Here is a 10,567-nt window from a genome sequence, read left to right as displayed (position 1 = left end):
CAATTCCAGGATCACTTTATGTGGGGTCTGCCATTATTTTCAGGAATGCGGATGTTGCAAAGGAGCTTTCTCGCTTCCATAAAACGAGGATTCCGTCCGGCCCCTCTCCTAAAGAAAACTAGATAATGAGGAATGGACATATTTACTGACAGAATTAATTCCTTCGTTCATAATACCGACTACGCTGGGATTGTTCATTCTGAATGTCTTATTTCGCTGTTAAAGCTTTTGGATAAAACTGAGAGGCATGTGTTTATATTCACCAAAGGATATTGGGATATAAATTCAACTGGATGACAATCCTCGTGTAATATTGCCACGCGTGGGGAGTTGCGTGGATTAAAGTATCAAACGACTGTTTCGTGCACCTGACCCCTAAAATCTGGTACTCAGCAAAGTAAAAAGCATTACGCCTCGTGTCTCATGGATATGATCCTATTACCACAATATTAAAAGCTGCGTCAGAGCTATAAGCCAAATAATGCACGGAATTAGTAGGTGGATTCGTACCTCGAGTACTATCACCCACGAATGGTTAAATTATCAACGACTCTGGGGGCACACCAGAAAAACGACTTTTTCATAAATCAGAAGAATTGGTTGTACTTCTCAGTCACATCTCAATGAGTTTAATTTAAATGCCGTTGACAAATTATACGTAAAAATAATTCAAATCATTTCAACATTAATGTAGACGCGGCAGCCTGCCATGAACTACCATGACGGATTCAATTTTTCCCGTTTACGATTCAGAGATGACAATTAATGTAGTTTTCTTTGACAGAGCGCAGGGAATAATTTGAACCAAAGGCTTAATACTCAACGTACGCAAGTACAATAACGCCTCTTTTTCTTACCTTTTGATTTTACAGCATACCTTACAGAAATGAGAAACAACATTGGTAATGACCATGTTGAGAATAGAGATGTCTCCGAAACAGTATGCATATAAAGGGTATGCTTATTATAATGCTCAAATTAAAAAAAGAATGATAGAGTGGTGTAAATTTGTATGGTTTATACAAAGGAGGTCGGTATGGTATTAATCTGTTGTTACTAATGGTCTTTGACTAAATCCTGAAAGTTCCATCACATATAATGTAACACACTACCTAATGGAAACTGGCATGTTCTTTGTAATTTGTTGGAAAGTTTTGTCAAATCCAGAAATTGAAAGGTCAATTTCTGGTGTCCAAGTATAATCGAAATGAGTTATAAACTTCTAATATGAGGACATACCTCTGATAAGCGTTGCAGTCGCGGGGTTTGAGTTAATTCTGTGCAACATGTACACAAATCAACAAATGCTGCAGTATAATCATACAATTGCTGTTCTTTCTATTCGGAATCTGTTGAGGATGTAGTCAAGTTGTACCGTGTAATCATCGCAAGTCGACATGCCTCTTCATGGCCGTAATACATAAAGCAAGTTGAATTTATTTCACAACATGCCTCTATTGTCTATATTTATCTCGATCGAAACCAGGCATCGTGAATCATAGCTTTTTATGATCTATCTGGTTGCCTTGCTAAATGTGTAGACACGAACAAAAAAAAGCAGGAATTTATATCATGTTAGCACGCTGTTTTTAAATTAAATACTGACAAACATGAAATTAATAAAAATAAAGAATATACAGAAAATCTGTTAATATCTGTAAAGAGCAATGAGAGATTAATAAGTGGGATGCGCCCCCTTCATCGGTAAAGTTGACAATTGCAGTTCTGTGCCATCCTTATGCCGTTCCTTATTTATGAAATGTGTAATGAATACCTTTTCTAACGACAGAAAAAAAAGCTTTCTCAGGATTTTGCATTGACCAGCCTACGTTTTATTTTGTTTAATTTAAACTATTCAGAGTTGATTCCATACCATTCGATTAAAGGCTGACTACATTATATTAACACCTCTGTACATCGCCTATACATGCGTAAATACGGATTTTTTTTGTAGTGGATTTGCGAGCAGGCAGTACACCATTTTATCTACGCAGATCCTCTTTCTCGTAACTAACTCTTATACATTCTCTCTCTCTCACACACACATACATACACGCATACAGTATAATCTCTCCCTCCCAACGACGCTAGTAAAGTGCCCTGCAGACCAAACTCTAATTAAGATAAGTGGTAATAGCAGAGTACCACTAAAACCATAATTTATTATAAATGAGGGCAACGGAACAAAGTGGCGGTCAGGCGGTTCTTTAATAATCACAAGAGGTCATTGCCCAGTACTTCAACAGAAATGTTGCTGAAAATGTGCGTGTCAGTCCCTGCAAAATGAAAAAAAAAGCACTAGGATTTCAGCTCAACTGTTGGTAAAATCCATTTTATTCAAAAGAAAACAAGCCGATCCAGTTATTCATTCAGTCTCCTAAAATGCTATCATTTCAACAAGGGAAACCGCAAAAATCTACTGGAAATGTAGCCAAGCACTTTAATCACAAAATGTTTAAGGCTGGGTCCCATTCTCGTCTCAGAGTAGATATCAGATAGCACTTTTTTTCCCCCGGAGGGGAAAAATTCCCACGAATTGGCTCACCCTAAAACCCTTTGTCAGAAAGTCAGGCTAGCGGCAGACGGATTGGCACCACTGATTCTGAAACGAAATGATGGTCAGCACAATTTCACATCTGCAAAATATTGCTTTGTTTCTGAAGTTTAAACTTCTCAACCAGCTTACTGAAGACGCAACTCCATGCCAATAATTGGAGTGAACATTTAAAATGACAGTGCAAAAACGAGGGATTACTCTTTGAAAATAAATGGTATTGGTTCTGTTCCAAAGAGTAACTATTGTTCTTTTGAAAAATGAATGCATCTACAGGTTGTAGTTGATTGTGTTGGGTGGGTATCCGACACCAGGTTATACATCAGCTAATACATTGAACACCTACTCAAAGTCTCAGGAGCTACAGCTGCCCTCTGCCCTGGATTTACCGACCTTGACCGCACGTATACAGTATTCTTGTGAAATGTGAAAAGGAAAACAGAAATGGAATTGACAGATTGGACAGTTTGGGTCCCAAATGATATTTGAAATGGTCTCTTTAAATCAACCAAGTGGCAGTAATTAAAGATTTTTATTCCACGCGACTTCTCTGCAACCAACAACATGGATCATGTTAGAGTATGGCTTTGATAAGATACGATTTCTTTGGCCGCCAATGTGAAAAGCAGACGTGTGGTTATTGCAATAATCCACATAAAATCAATCGCGTTTCAACAATACACTACATTTTAAATTTTAAAAAAGTCTGCGTTAAGTGTCTAATCGGGGTTTAAATTAGCTGGTTGGTTAAGTCCATTTCTAAACAAATCGTTATTAGAAACAATTTCAGCATCAAGAAAGCATTGCTTTGTATTTCGCATTCCCTCTTCGGTCATAATTTGCAAATTTGAGTGAAGTATTTAAATCCATTACAATTAAACAACATAAAGTAATAATTTAACTTGCAAACGCTGCAATCAGTACAAAACTTGATCAAAAAAAGGTTGCGAAAGCGAACGCGCTTGTATTTAATAAAACACTGTTGGCTAGTTCCAAAAAACAGTATTTTGCTTCGTCCGGCAAAAGGCGTGTCAACATTTTTATCGTTCAAGGTGTCCGGTCTATCAGTTTTACCTTGACGCGTGCCTAACTTGGACATGTGTGATGAGTGCGGTGTATTTCCCATTAACAAGTTGAACACGGCTATGAAGATCTCTAGGTGCCATCCAAATAATACACATTAAATATCAGGTTTTGTGCTATATGTTTAACCAGTACGCAATCGAAATGTTACATTTTCTTTGAGTATTTTTTTGCTGGAACCCGTAATATTCTAAGCTCATGTTAAAAGTACCAATACTTTGTTTTAAAATTCAATTGTTTATTTGAATAGCCTCTCACCACTGGTTGAGGGTTTTCCAACTTAATGATCAGTCTGAGATTTACAGACATGGTTTGTGAGGGGCAATTGTCTGTGGAGTGCGATATAAACTATTCTCGATGAATACTATTCAATCTTAACTTCTTAAATACGGATATACAATTAATCTCAAATATGTACTTTTTTTCGCATTACTTTCCTAGAGCGGCTGAGCTATGTTTAATTGCAACTCAACAACATTCTGTTTCGCTTCCATCAACATCTCAGATATAAAGAGACATCAGATGTAAAAGGGTGCATCGGACAGTCATCTCCTTTCGATTCAGTGAATAAAAAGACCGCCGCCTGTACCCGGTTGTATTCAGCGTTCACACGTGCACTGGAACCTGCAGATTCCATAAAATATAGAGGCTGAAAACATTGCAGATGCTTATGCGTGGACTTCCGATGTATTTAATATTCAATTGCAATAGATTTTTGAGGGGTGAACATTTGTGCATGTTTTTGGCATTACATGAAATCACCAAAAAACGACAATAGTTGAGGTGCTCCGCGAGTGATTAACGAAGTGAGCGGGCTATTACGGGCCTGCAAATTGTGTGTAACCCTTACCATTACCTACGCAAATAACTCGTAATTCCGTTCGCTGCAGTGAAGACAGATAGTGACCATATATTCTCGCATGCTAATATGTCTGTATATGTAAATTATTTAAAAGCTTAGGCATAAAAATAAAACTCTTCAGTTGCGAGGATAAAATAGTTTCAAATGATTTCAAATCAAAAATAGCACATTAAAATTAATATTCCAAGCGAAAAGTCGCGTGGGTAATATGTCACGTGACCAGCATTGCCATCTGATTAATATCTCCAATGTCCCAGCCCAATACATATGTGTCCCCATCTGCGCCTCACGGATCATTTCTTGGGCTCGTCTCACTAATAATTTCAAACGTCTTTTTGGAATGTGTCTTCTGTGTAACCACACAGGATTATGACAGAGGAATTCTTTTTAACAGCGATTCACAGAAATTTGTAGTGACAGGACACATATGAAATTGGCATGATGCAAACGGATGGCAATACCGAGCATCAGATTGCTTAGACTCGTATTTGAAATAAGCGTAAATGGGTAGTTCAAAAATCACTGCTGTCATCTTTTAAATAAATTATTTGCCGACGTTAAGGTATTAACAAACGCAGTTTTAATTGTCACCGTGCACGTCGAGATGCTTAGAAACTCCAGAATTGTGGACTAACAGGCACATTACATTTAAATTTACTAATTATCATCCCTTCCTACGCATTTATTCAAGCTGATTTTAAATGATTTTATTGACTAGCAGGTTAAACTTAATTGAATTCCATAATCAGGTCGCGTTCTTTTGAGGGTTTTTTTTGGTTGGCACAGTGCATAGATTGCATAGACTTGGATATGTTGATAGGTAAAAGAAACAACCAATCCTCTGCTGATGCATGCCACATGAAATCGAGAATGAGTTTTGTTTGACCTAAGATCACATAAACACGCCTCCCCATTTAAGCGGCGGTGTGCAATGTCAATGATAGATCTATGTCCTTTGATCAGCGCATCAGGAAGAGCATACGTACTGTGCATTTGTGAACACTCGCATAGAATGAATACATACTTACGATGTTTTACATTTTTATTTCTTAAGTCTTATCTCAGCCGAAAAACACAAGCCGAAATTGTTACCAATTGTTACATTTCTTTCCTGCCTAATGTGCTTTCCAGATTATTAATCGAGAGAGAAAGACAAGCCACAGATTGCTTAATTTTAACGCTGAAGATGTTTTGCTGGTTAGGATGAAATAAAACTTAAATTTACTTATAAAATGTTAGATTTGTATGTTGCTGTGCTTGGGTATGTAAGAATGTACTATCTATACATGTGGCAATGTGTGCACGTGCAGATCTAACTAGCGGTGTCAATATGTTCGCATCATTGCCTGCCTGTTTATATGTGTGTGTATATCTTTGGGTCAATATGACAATAGAATCCATGCTTCTATTTGTATGAGCGTGTGTGGGGTGGTATGAGTATGGAGGGGGATTGCGCTTACAATCTGACTATATTATCAGCCTTAAGGTTCTGGTAATGATTTAACCCTGATAAAGTGATTTATTTAAAATTATTTATGTTTTAAAAATACATTTTTTTTGCAAACCGTCAAACCTTGAGGCGCTGGCAGGAAACAAAGTGTTTCCAATTATAGTATATCCTTCGTAATTTTCGTGCAGAGCAAAGCAAGCCAAAAAGGTATACTTTCACATTCATCAGGCTGGATCCAGATCAGAGCCACGATTCTTGGGAATCCAGTCAACAGACAGTAATTTGTGGTCATCGGTCGTCCGCTCAGGTCAAACACGAAAAAAATCAAAAATCCATCCTCACTACGTTTTAGGGGTAACACTGTAATTTACTCCGAGACTATGCAAGGAAAACATTGAAACCAATTAATACCAAATGTGAGGAAATAATACCATTTAATGAGAATTTCGTGCTGCGCTTCTTTGCAATTCATAACTCTTCCTAAAATAGCCATGGGATTTAATACTATTTAATATTAAGTTGATGTATGCAAAGTTAAGAACCTAAAATATCATCGTAATGCTAGAGGCAACGTTTTCAGAAGAAAGGTTGAACTCACAGTCCGGCCACTTCTCCGATTACATAATTCGTTCCAACTTGTCTGGAAAAACTGGCTCCACAGAAAAAAAATCAGAATGACATTTAAGGGAAGATTGTCTGAAGCACCAATAAAATGTTGGGCGGAAAGGTACCTAACTAATTTACTCTGGCTAAACCGTCCATGACACCACTGCATCAGTCAATTATAGTAGAGAGCTTGGAAAGTAATACTGTTTATAGATAGAAATGCAACATCACAGTGCTTATGGTCATTGTCTCTCCCACGTGTTTAAAACAAAACTGTTTGGATTAAGTGTGATTGCTTGACCCCTGAAGAGCTCGTCACTCGAAGAATGTATGGATTTGATTTATTTAACCATGTTAACTCAAAGACGTTGCGCAGATTGTTAACGGTTGAGCCCTCCGAGGAGCAGTGACTGGGAATTATTCACTTAAAGATGCTGCCCTAGACACAGGAGGTTTATTTACATCTGTCATTACCTATGTTTATTCGGCTACTTTAAAGTTTGCGACCTTAACTACAAAGCTGAGTCTGACCTGGCAGAACTAGATTTTATGACGTGGCTGCCAAGCCACTTCTCAGGACCGTGAGAGAATTCTAGGTTTCCATTCGCGTACATATTTCTCCTTTCCGCTTTTAGAAATTAAATGTTTTGTGAGCGTCACTGATGGGCTGGCAAACATTTTATGTAATTCCGGGTAAGTTCCTGACGTCCGCGGTAGGTATGAGGAACTCCTGAATGCTAGTTAAACCCGGTTTGGCACTGCTACGTAATTTTAAGCCCCCTTGTATTTGCTAATTTATCGTCTCCATCGACAATTCGTGTCCTGATCTGGAATTAGCCCTTGGAAAAAGTAGAACTTTCTAAACTTTATTCTAGTTTACTGGTTATTTTATAGACAGTACTGACATTTTTTTTGATATTGGCCCCAATATATATTTGGAAGGATGTTGATTCTTCCACTCATAAGACCATTCATACCTGCTGTTAGCCCGGCTGTCCGATTACCATTACCTCTGAGTCACGAGTGGACTGAATGAACTCCCTTGTAGTTTATCAGGCCTTGGATTACTGGGTTCACCCGTGCAGTATATTTTAAAACAAACCAACCGAAACCGTATTACTTCACAATGGCTTCTACAAATATGACAATAAACAGCACGATCCAATTCTAAACAATCACACCAAGTTACCTCGAAATTAATGCATTTTAAATATCCACTGAAATGCATCAAAGAACTGAAAGCTCCTTCTCTCTGGACTCCTGTTTTTTTTTATCATTTACAAAGCCCTCACACTGTGTCGTTTAAAATTCTCAATGCTAATTTGGATTTAAACTGAAATAGTTATATACGTCCGGTTAAGTAGAATTTGATCAGCAATAGACGGCAAATGGGCGGGATTGAACAAGAGGTTATATGACGAAAATAGATTTTAAAGATCCAGTTTAGCCCGTATGTCATGTCTTTAGCACAGATAATTTCGAAATTAAATCTGGAAAATTATAGTTCCCAATCACAGGAAATGTGATAGAGTTAGTATTGTTACGGCGAAATATATCGCAATCCCGAATTCCCTTTCACTTTAACATAATCAATCGTGACAAACTGAGATGTTCTCATTGGTGATATATTGTTGCTTTGCCAGAACCACTGAAATACCACCTTGTCTCATTACTTAGGACAACTGCTATCCTGCGATTAAAAAAAAGATTCTGTATAAAGTTCTTAAATCTGTTGCTTGATCAATCTGAAACACATTTCAATGCAATCTCATTTACTAGTTCAAAAAACTACATTAAAGTAATATCTAAAACTGAACGGAAACAGTCAGGACTTCTGAGAATCGTTGAATATCGGCCCTTGAAATTAAGCAAAACTTCCAGTTTGGGGCCTGGATTTATCAGATGTATCCTGGAGAGCTGAGGTGGAGACGTTACAGTAAACAATGATTATGTGCTTATCTGTTTTTGAGAAATAAATAAATCGACCTCTTGTTTGGTTGACATGAACTAAAGTTATTTTCGTCGTACAACTATCTGAAGATTGCTCGCCACTCTCTGATGACTGACCTCTAATTCTCTGATGGGTTAGCTGACGCGCACTGTCAATTCGTCCCTTGTTTAATTGGATTGTGCAGTATAATACATTTCATGTGGTTCTCGAGATCTTCGCCCTGCTCTCGGTTCTCTGCCAGTAAAGTCACTGCTTTTAACATTATTCTCCAAAACCATTAAAAAAAATGTTGACAGTCTCAGCTCAGTTCACAAGCTTTTTAAATAAGCGATGAAAATGCTGGAGAAACTCAACAGGTCAGGCACTATCTGTAGAGACAGTTAATATTTCAAATCCGATTTGACTTTTTTTCAGAACCCCGAAGAAGTCATATCACAGCCGAAATTTTAACTCTGAAGCCAGCAGACCTGCTGAGTTTCTCCAACATTTTCTCTGTTTGCTTGAGATTTCCAGCATCCCCAGTATTTGACATTATTTTTAATGCTTGACTCATTCAACCCTGTTATCTGAGTTTAAGGTACACCTAGGCAGATAATAAGAAGTCTCCTCTCTGATGAGTGTTCAAATACCTGGGTGAAACAAATTTTGAAGGGCACTAAGGAAGACTCATGACAGTCACTTTAGAGTTGAGCGTAGCCCAAAATACTTTCCACAATTCTCTATTATTTCGTAGGCCTCAGATAGTCTAAAAGGATAGTTGATGTATGGAATGGAAGAAAAGTAGGGGTGTTCTTTTGAGGCTGTTTTATTTAAATATTGCTGAAACAGTTTATAAACCAGAAAAGGCAGCGACTACCATGTTTAATATAATTACCGGTTCAAAAAAGGACAACAGGACACAATTGTTTTACACAAATGGTGAAAGACTTGTGTCCCACTGTAGGATTAAAACAAAAGGTAAAGAGGGATACTTTGGAAAACAATAATTGAGGGTGTCAGGATCTCGGCTGATAGTACTACTGGACAAGTCAGATTCCAGTGCAAAAGCTGATTTGATAGACCATATGAGATACCACAGTGAGAGCTGGAGGAGCACAGCAGGCAGGCAGCATCAGAGGAGCAGGGAAATTGACACTTTGGTTTGGACCCTTCCTCTGCAGGGTGTAAGACACAAATCTTCTGAAGAAGGGACCTGATCTGAAACATCAACTTTCTTGCCCCCTGATGCTGCCTGACCTGCTGTGCTCCTCCAGCTCCACACTGTTATCTCTGTTGTCTCTGACTCCAGTATCAACAGTTCTTAGTATCTTTGATAGACCATATGTTTCAGTTTTGCAATTTGGTTGCAGTGATTATTATTTTTGATTGAATGATTTATTACCACATGTATTTAAGGGAAAATACAGTGAAAAGCTTCAACTGTCACTATACTCTGGCACCATTTTGAATAACGTCAAAATAAAAACGATATGACTGAAAAAGAGCCTTTGTTCTTTATCCGTTGCTCCAATTCAAGGCTTCACCCTCTGCCACTGAACCTATTCATACAAGGCTGCCAGTGTACATTTCATAAATTTATTGGTCCATATGTCGCTATTTCTAATGCCTGCTACCATTCAGGACAAAAAACCCACTTAATTGGCATCTCTGCCAAAAATATTCACTCACCCATCAGTGAAACAAACATCAGAGTATGTCATCTACTAAATGTACTGCAAAAACTCACAGAGACTCCTTAGATCATTACCTTTGAAATCTCAACCACTACAATTCAGATGGACAAGGGGACCAGACACATTTGAACACCATGACCTGCAATTGCATCTCCAAGCCATTTACCATCTTGACCTGAAAATATATTGGTGTTCCTTCACTGTTGCTGGGTGGAAATCTTTTTTGAGAACATTGTCAGTCTACCTACTCAAAATGGACTGCAGCAGTTCAGTAAGATAGCTCAGAACCATCTTTTCAAGGACAACTGGAGATGGGCAATAAATGCTGTTCTAGGCAGGAAATACTGCATCCCAAGACTGAATGAAAGAAAAAGAAGCGTAGCCAGTC

Source organism: Stegostoma tigrinum, chromosome 8 (genome assembly GCF_030684315.1).
Source record: "Stegostoma tigrinum isolate sSteTig4 chromosome 8, sSteTig4.hap1, whole genome shotgun sequence".
Taxonomy (NCBI): Eukaryota; Metazoa; Chordata; class Chondrichthyes; order Orectolobiformes; family Stegostomatidae; genus Stegostoma; species Stegostoma tigrinum.
This window is presented reverse-complemented; position numbering follows the sequence as displayed.